This window comes from Phoca vitulina, unplaced genomic scaffold (genome assembly GCF_004348235.1).
Source record: "Phoca vitulina isolate PV1807 unplaced genomic scaffold, GSC_HSeal_1.0 scaffold25, whole genome shotgun sequence".
Taxonomy (NCBI): Eukaryota; Metazoa; Chordata; class Mammalia; order Carnivora; family Phocidae; genus Phoca; species Phoca vitulina.
The window spans coordinates 69,620-78,215 of NW_022589728.1; the positions used below are offsets into that span (position 1 = coordinate 69,620).

Below are 8,596 nucleotides of genomic sequence, written 5' to 3' on the forward strand. Positions count from 1 at the left end.
CGCGACCCTTCCTTTGGAGTCTGCCTAGTGAAGATGCAGGCTCCCAGATGTTTTCAGCGCTTGGGGTGTTGCGGGCAGGTGTCATCCTGAGTGGCCAGAGGTTGCGGACTTTTGGTCCCACTCCCCCCCCAAGGGTGTCCAGGCCTGGGGGGTTGGGTGGGGCCTGGCTTGGAGGCTGAGCTCCTCAGGTGCAGCCATCACACTCTGTCCCCTCCAAACCAGGTTCTGAGGAGAGAGCGAGAGCGAGAGAGATACATATCTGCCTTTCTCTGGCTGGTGGAAAGTCCTCCCTCATGTTCCTGTCTGGCTGGGGCAGCCTTCCCTGTGCTGAGTGCTGTGTGTGTGTGTGTGTGTGTGTGTGTGTGTGTGTGTGTGTAGGGGTGGGGGGTTAGAGCTGCAGGGATGCAGAGGAGAAGTGGTAACAAAATCAGGACGCAGGTGACTGGCAAGAGGAGGAAGGAAGCCAAGGCAGTGGGAGGAGGCGGAAGTGGAGAAGGGTGTGAGGGAAGAGGAGAGGGAAGAGGGGGTCGAGGAGGAAGGACGTCAGAACAGACCCAAGGTGGGATGGGAGCTGGGGACAGGGAAAGGGGTTGGGGTGGAGGGACTGAGGCGAGGCCCTTGACGTCATGGACCCGGCGTGTCTGATGTAAAATCAGACAACATTGGGGTGCGGTTCTGGACAGAATTCCCGGGGCTGTGGAAGTAGCAGTGCTGTTGCTTCCATTGTATTAGGAAGTATTGTGTGGAGGGTGAGGATGCTTGGGACAGGAATAGGTGCTGATGGTTTAGGGTGTGGCTAGGCGAGTGATCTTGTGTGTAGGTGGAAGGCGCGTGAGGCTGGTGTAGGGAGGAGGTAGGGCGAGTCACACTTACCTGGCAGGGGAGATACCACGATCAAGCAGGCAGTTTTCCCGGAACGAGGCTTGTCCGTTGCACTGAGGATGTGCTGAACTCTGAGATTTCCCCAAAGGTGGGAAACTCGACTGCATAAATTGTAGTAGTGGGTGACTGTGTTTGCGCTCTCCCCTGGTAACGGGTGTGTAACAATAAAGTGTTTTTGCTTTTCATCTTGCTTTTTTTTTTTTTCTTGCATTGCCGGGCCACAGAGTTGACCCTGGTGACACCAGTGGAGTGAGAAATGCACCGCCATTTTTCAGGCTTGCTTTGTGAAGGAGCAGCTTTTCGCTATTTCTCATAGAAAATGTAGGAGAGTTTCTATCTGCAGGTTTAGAAAAGAAACCTTGGTTGTCGTGTTTGCGTTTTATCGAAAACACAAAAACATCCAGCAACTAATAAGGTAACATTCACACTGTCTGACATTCCATCCAACAGTTTGAGGTATGCAGAGAAGCAGGGGAAATGAGCCCTCATGAGGAGACAGATCACTCATCTGAAAATGACCCAGAGCTGACACCAAGGTGAGAATCACCAAGAAGGACAAGAAAGCATTTCTTGTAACCGCATCCCATCATGTACAAAACATTCAGCAGATACGTGGAAATTGTAAAAAAAAAAAAAAAAAAGTCCAAATCTCATGTTAAGAGATGAAAACCACAATGACCATTTTGAGTTCATTACTGTGTATGTTGATTTCCAACAGCCTTGGGGGAGATTTGTCCTGACAGGTGTAGGAGAACCTGGAGGTAACTTGTTTCCAGAGTTAGTTTCCCCCAGGCCAGGAAAGGGGATTTCACACTCCTGCACTGTTAGAGATGGGCTGAGTGCCTTTCAGGAGGGGAGATAAATGGGGCTGGTGGTTGTATACTGCATGTACTCCCCATTCTCTGGGACTGGGTACAAAGGAGCTCCAGGAGCCCCAGGGCAGTCCTACTCCCTGTCTTTAGAAGCACAAACACATTGAGAGCAGGAGAGGATTACACAAAAAGGATAAAAGGGATCCCAGAGGACCTGGGTTGGGTTCCTAGAGGGTTTTCTATGGGTAGGTGGGAAAGAGGACTCGCACATAGCAGGAACTCAGGAAACATGCCCAGTAGGAGTGGAGCAGATTGAAGGCATTTCCTAGATTTTTAAACCTTTCTGCTAACATGAAAATCGTGGTATGTGCCTGGCCATCAAAGCTGCCCAGAGGGACACATGGCTGGCTCAGTCAATAGAGCATGCAACTCTTGATCTCAAGGTCATGAGTTAGAGCCCCACACTGGTCATGGAGCTTAGCTAAAATTAAATAAAAATAATAAATAAAAATTAAATAAGGTGCATGCATCAGGAATCCAGAGTTACACCCCCTATGGAAATTGGGGCAGCTACCATGGTCCTTGCAGATCAAGAGCCTTTCTGAGCCCTGAGAGAATCCTAAATGTTGCCTCTTTCCCAAGATCAACCCAGAGACCCTATATTTTTAATATTTGTTGGGTTTCCTGTGTGTGTTCAGAGGTCCACTGGCAGACAAAGTTGACATGCTGAGTACAGAAGTAAACCAAGAAACAGAATATTACCTGGATGTACCACATTACTCTGTGCCTTCACTGCAATCTCAACTAAAATGGGAATGGGCAATTGAAATACCTTGCATTCAATACAGGTTAAGGAAAAAATGGAAAGTTTGGGTTAACAGTTTATATTATTGTGTCCTCAGATTGAATTTGATGGCAAGTGGAGACTCTATTGAACGTTTTCTGGGTTCTGCAGGTGGAAATGAGGGCCTAAGGGACAAAGCAATTACACAACTCAGAGTAACTTTGGTAACTTAGTATCTTCACACTTGGCACAGTTTTCTTTCATTTTGTCTGATCCCATGGTCTCACTCTTGAGTCTAAACATATTTGTACAAGGAAGTTGATATCAGTACCAAACCTAAAATCCATACCACTAAATGTGGCAGTGCTTATTCCTAATGGTACTTTAGGCTCCTTTCTTTCTTTTTTTTTATTATGTTATGTTAATCACCACACATTACACCATTAGTTTTTGATGTAGTGTTCCATGATTCATTGTTTGCATATAACACCCAGTGCTCCATTCAATACATGTCCTCTTTAATACCCAACACCAGGCTAACCCATCGCCCTACCCCCCTCCCCTCTAGAACCCTCAGTTTGTTTCTCAGAGTCCATAGTCTCTCATGGTTCCTTTCTAAATGCTTGTAGCATTCTAGCCATGTGTGCACTTCTCTTTGGCCCCACCTCCAGGTTAAGCAGTACATTTGAGGTGGCTCCATCATTGGGGAAAGATGTAGGTGACACAGGTAATAAAGAGAAATGGGGAGAGGATGGTTAAATAAAGTGTGCTCATAAGTGGGTTATGATTCCAGAGAGGACCATGGCATTTCATTTTTAAATATATATATATTCCCTACATAACTTTTCCCAGGTAAAGAAAATTGAATTGTTGCTGATTTACAAGGGGTGCCAACAAACTCTATCTACACAATGTGGGGAAAAGAAGGGAAACAGTGTTCTTTGCAGTTGTTCATTTCCCTTTAGTGGGCCTGGCCTGGAAAGAAAGGAAGAAAAAAGAAAGGAAGAAAGGGAGAAAGGAAGAGAGGAAGAAAAGAAAGAAGGAAGGAAGGAAAGAAAGGAGGGATGGAGGGACGGACAGAGGGAGGAAGGAAGGAAAGAAGGAAGGAAGGAAAGAAGGGAGGAAGGGAGGGAGGGAGGAGTGATTGAATCCCCGTCAATTTTCTTTGTAAACATTTAGTGAAGAACCTGTTGGCAAACACCTAAAGGGTGGTTACTTTTGGGAGGGCCCCCTTAAGGTATATTTTCAGGAGGGTGTATCTGGTCTGTGCAGAACTATTTAGGGAACCAAACCAAGAATCTGTGGATTAATATGGCTTTGTTCCCTAGAAACTGTCACATCAGCTATGTAAGCATCACCATGGGAAATCACCCCAAACAGCTCCACTTTGTGTGGGGAGCTCACACATCACTTAGAGACCATATATGTTTCGTCTGGGCCAGAGCATGTCCTCATGTGGGAAGCAGGTTTTTGCAGTTAGTGTTGGTGGTCTCAGTTGCTTTGCTGGTACCTCACAATTTTACCCTTGAAAATGTGAGTAAAACTTGATACTGGGTAAGATTTATGATTTGAGGGGACTGATTTGGCAATGCAACCTTTTATGTCATCCCCATATTCATTGGATGTGCTCTTATGCAATTCTCTCGTTTTTCTTAAAATAGTTACCATTGACCAAAGTTAAAGCAGGATAATCTCTGTACAGAGTGACTGGTGGATTATGGATTAAATATTTTGTGGCCTTTATGGCTAATTTTTTTGCTAAAATATCTTCCAAAACCATGTATTGTTCTTTTGCACGTGCCCATTTGCAACTCCAAAAGCCCAAAGGCATATTGCCCTGCTACCTTGTGGTCCTTGTGATCAATTCCCTGGAAGTTCAAGATTATGACAGCTCTCATTCAATCCCAAACGGGATAGACCCCGTCTATCATAACTCACTATCACGTGTTATACAATTTCTCATAGTTAGGAAAACAGCAGGGATAAGAAAAGACGAAGTACAGTGAGCAATCTTACCTTGAAGAAGTACGTTTATTTTTGGGAAATCTGTGACACGACGCACGAGTGAAAAATTGTTCCCTGATGCCCTGGCATAGCCTTAGTTGATGGCAATTCCCTTAAGCCAAATCACCAGGAATACACCTCCCATGAAACATGCTGGGGGTTTTATTCCTTGCAGCCAGGAAGAACACACCCCAGGAAGAAGGTATTAGAAAGAACCTATTCTAGGATCTGGGCTTTGGGGGAGGATGGAAGGAAGAAGGGTTTGCTCTATATGGAATACTACTGTTAGTACTGGCAATTCTATGAGTGGAGTGAGAAGACGCAGTCATTTCCTTATGAAAAGAGGAGGATGTTTGGGATTTTGTAGGTTGCACAATGCCTTTGTTTTGGCTGGGCCTGTTCAGAATCATGAGGTAGCCTTGTACTGTGTCATTTTAGAGTAATCTTGTCTGAGGTTGATATTCCATTTATGAGATTGTTAATTTCCAGCATGAGAACCAAACAGGCGGAGAGTGTCAGAGCAGTTCAGGGCATCAGAGGCTGGGATTGTTTTCTCCCTGGAAATCCCTACAATAGAGGTCATAAAAAGAGAGCACTCTGGATAGACAAGATATAGGTGCAAAGTTGGCTGAGGAGCGGTGTGACTCTGACTAAGTTTCTTGAATTTCCTGTGGTTCAGTTTCTCATTTCAAAATGGGTCCAATAGGAGTTTCTGCTACATGGGTTGTCCCAGGTGTTACATGAGATGTGCAGGTAAAGCACTGAACACAGTGCCTGGTAGGGAGTAAATACTCAGTACAGATTAGTTCTTCTCAGTCACTTTCTAAAATTAAATAAATACATCTTTTAAAAAATCTATATAAGCTTAAGTTGGACAATGATTTCTTAGATATGATACCAAATTGTAATTAATGAAAGAACAAATTGATAACTAGACTTCATCAAAATTTAAAACTTTTAGAAAAAGATTTTATTTAATTATTTGAGAGAGAGAGAGAGAGTGAGAGAGAGCATGAGAAGCGGGGAGGGGCAGAGGGAGAAGCAGACTTCCTGCTGAGCAGGGAGCCTGATGCAGGGTTCCATCCTGGGACTCTGGGATCATGACCTGAGCTGAAGGCAGATGCCTAACTAAGCCACCCAGGTGCCCCAGAATTTAAAACTTTTGCTCTTCAAAAGACATCGGTGAGAGAATGCAAAGGCAAGTCACATATAGGTAGAAAATATTTATAAATTACATATCTGATAAAGGTCTCCTATATAGAACATTGAAGGAACTCTCAATAATAAGATGACAAACAATCCAATTTAAAAATGGGTAAAAGAGGGGCACCTGTGTGGCTCAGTCAGTGAAGCAACTGCCTTTGGCTCAGGTCATGAGCTCAGGGTCCTGGGATCAAGCCAATCCCCCAACCCCCATTGGGCTCCCTGCTGAGCTGGGAGTGTGCTTCTCCCACTCCCTCTGCCCTCCACCCTCCTCGTGCTCTCTCTCTTTCAAATAAATAAATAAAATCTTAAAAAAATAAAATAATAAAATAAAATGGGTAAACAATTTGTAAAGACAGTTCAGCAAAGAATATATATGGAAAGCATATAAGAACATGACAAGATCTACTTCATTAGCCATTAGGAAAATGCAAATTTAAACCACTACATGCCAATCAAAATGGCAAAAGTGAAAAGAATCTCCATTCCAAATATTGGCAAGGATGTGTAGGAGCTAGAAATCTCATACACTGCTGATGGGAATGTTAAATTGTACAATTACTCTAGAAAATAGTCTGGAAAATTTTTTTTGAAGAGTTATTTATTTATTTGAGAGAGAGGGAGAGAAAGTGAGTGGGGGGAGGGGCAGAGGGAGAGGGACAGAATCTCAAGCAGACTTCCTCCTGAGCATGGAGCCCTAGTCTGGGCTCTATCTCACCACCGATGAAATCAGGACCTGAGCTTACTCTTCACAGTAGCCTCAAAATTCTGTGCTTACAATGTCCACAATAGCCAAACTGGAATGAGCCAAGATGTCCTTCAACAGATGAATGGATGTAGAGGATGTGGTTCATATATACAGTGGAATATTATTCAGTCATCAGAAAGGATGAATACCTACCATTTGCATCGACATGGATGGAACTGGAGCGGATTATGCTAAGTGAAGTAAGTCAAGCAGGGAAAGATAATTATATGGTTTCACTCACACGTGGAACATAAGGAATAGCACAGAGGGCCATAGGGGAAGGGAGGGAAAACTGAAGAGGGGGGAATCATAGAGGGAGACAAACCATGAGAGACTACCAACTCTGAGAAACAAACAGGGTTACAGAAGGGAGGGGGGTGGAGGGATGGGGTAACCAGGTGATGGGTATTAAGGAGGGCACATGTTGTGATGAGCACTGGGTGTTATCTGCAACTAATGAATCGTTGAACACTACATCAAAAACCAATGATGTTTGTTAATTGAACATAGAACATAATAAAAAAAAGGATAAGGAAGATAAAAAAAATCTGTGTGCTCACTGATTGGCCACTTTTCTGGGGTGAACTGAGCAGAGCACAGAGACTGGAACAGATTGTGGATAACCTGGCTGCCCCTTTTGGCTATGAGCCACAATAGGCTTAAACAGTTTTGCATAAAGATGTTATTTTAAAGATGCTCTCTACACAGTGATGTTTCAATGAATTAGGCATATGGCACTTTCCCTATGCTACCACACATATATTTGATAAGGCTACCATCTTCCTGACAGATGTTAGTTGTAAGATGCTATTTTACACACTGTTGTTTTGATGAGTTAAATAATGGCATATTCCCTAAGTTTCCACAGATACAATGGAAAATGCTTTATCTTCATGAAGGAAGATGGTAGTTGAAAGATGCTTTCAGTCTGGGAGGCAAGATGACAGAAAAGTAGGGGACCCCATTCAAAAGGGTCCCCTGAATTTTGCTGGATATCTATCAAACTATTTGAACACCCACAAAATCAGCCTAGATGTAAGAATATATATCTGGTTCTCTACAAGCAGAAAAGTGACTGCTTTTTGCAAGGTAGGATGTGTGGAGTGGTGAATCTGCAGGGACATATTGGATGATAAACAGAAGGGGAGGGAGCCACCATAAGCTGGCTGGAAAATGATATAACACTGGAGCACAAAATCAGAACCCTTAGAAATATGCTCTAGTAAGAGACAGCCCTCTCTGAAAGGGGCTCTGGAAATGAAGAGGCAGAATTCTAGGTAGGGCATTGTGGTCCCAGGTTACGAGGGACCACAGAGCAAAAGGAGATTCCTGAAATGCTAGAGGACCCGAGCTTTGGAGCCAGGAAGCAGGTTATGGTCGGTCAGTGAGCCCAGGAAGAGATTCTCAGCTTGGATCACCATAAACCTCGAGCTGAGCGGGTCGATATCCATTCTTTGCTTGAACAGCTTGAAAAAATCTGGAACCTGCACTGGTGACTGGGCAAAAACTTTGCAGAACAGTAGTGGCTGGGAAAAGTCTTTAGGGCAGAACACAAACCTGATTCCAGAGCTTCGGGTGCACGCATGAGCCAGCAGCCCCTGGCAGTTTTAGAATCACAAAGGGCAGTGGCACTCCCGGGCCCCTGAGACTACCACTGAGAGAGTTGCCATGACACGCACTGTGGGAGGGTGCAGTTTTCAGTGGTGCATGTGGAAGTGGAGACTCTTTGTCCTGGAGGGTTTGTTAAAGAGGGCAGACTGTGAATTTTCTATTCTGGGCCAGAAGTTTGGCTTTGGCCATTTGGCTCCACCGAAAGCCCCCAGAGAACAAAAGCCACACAGAAGACTGGTTTCCACTGAGCCCATCCCCCTGTCCACAAAGGCAGGGTTACCTGAGAAACAGCTCAGCAGTCCCCTCTCCCAGAAGACAGGTTGGTGGATGACAATCCTATGAATCCTCTAAGACTGTAAAATCCAAACACCCAGGGAAAATTCTATATTGAGCTCCAGGTGTGGCCTCATGACTTGTTTATTTTTCAGATTTAATTCTCCTTTTCTGTTCTTTCTTTCTTTCTTTTTCCCCTTTTCTCATGCTTTTATTCCCCTCTGTTGTATTCTTCTTTTTATATTCTCCTCATTTCAACTAGGTGTCTATTAAAACAAC

At 44.3% G+C, this 8,596-nt stretch overlaps 1 non-coding gene across 1 annotated transcript; it reads left to right on the top strand.

The window, feature by feature from the left end:
- The first annotated feature begins 865 nt into the window (after window positions 1-865).
- On the top strand, window positions 866-1,029 carry LOC116643284. Its single transcript, XR_004301513.1, has one exon. It is a non-coding gene; the product is annotated as a U1 spliceosomal RNA (small nuclear RNA).
- The last annotated feature ends 7,567 nt before the right edge of the window (window positions 1,030-8,596 follow it).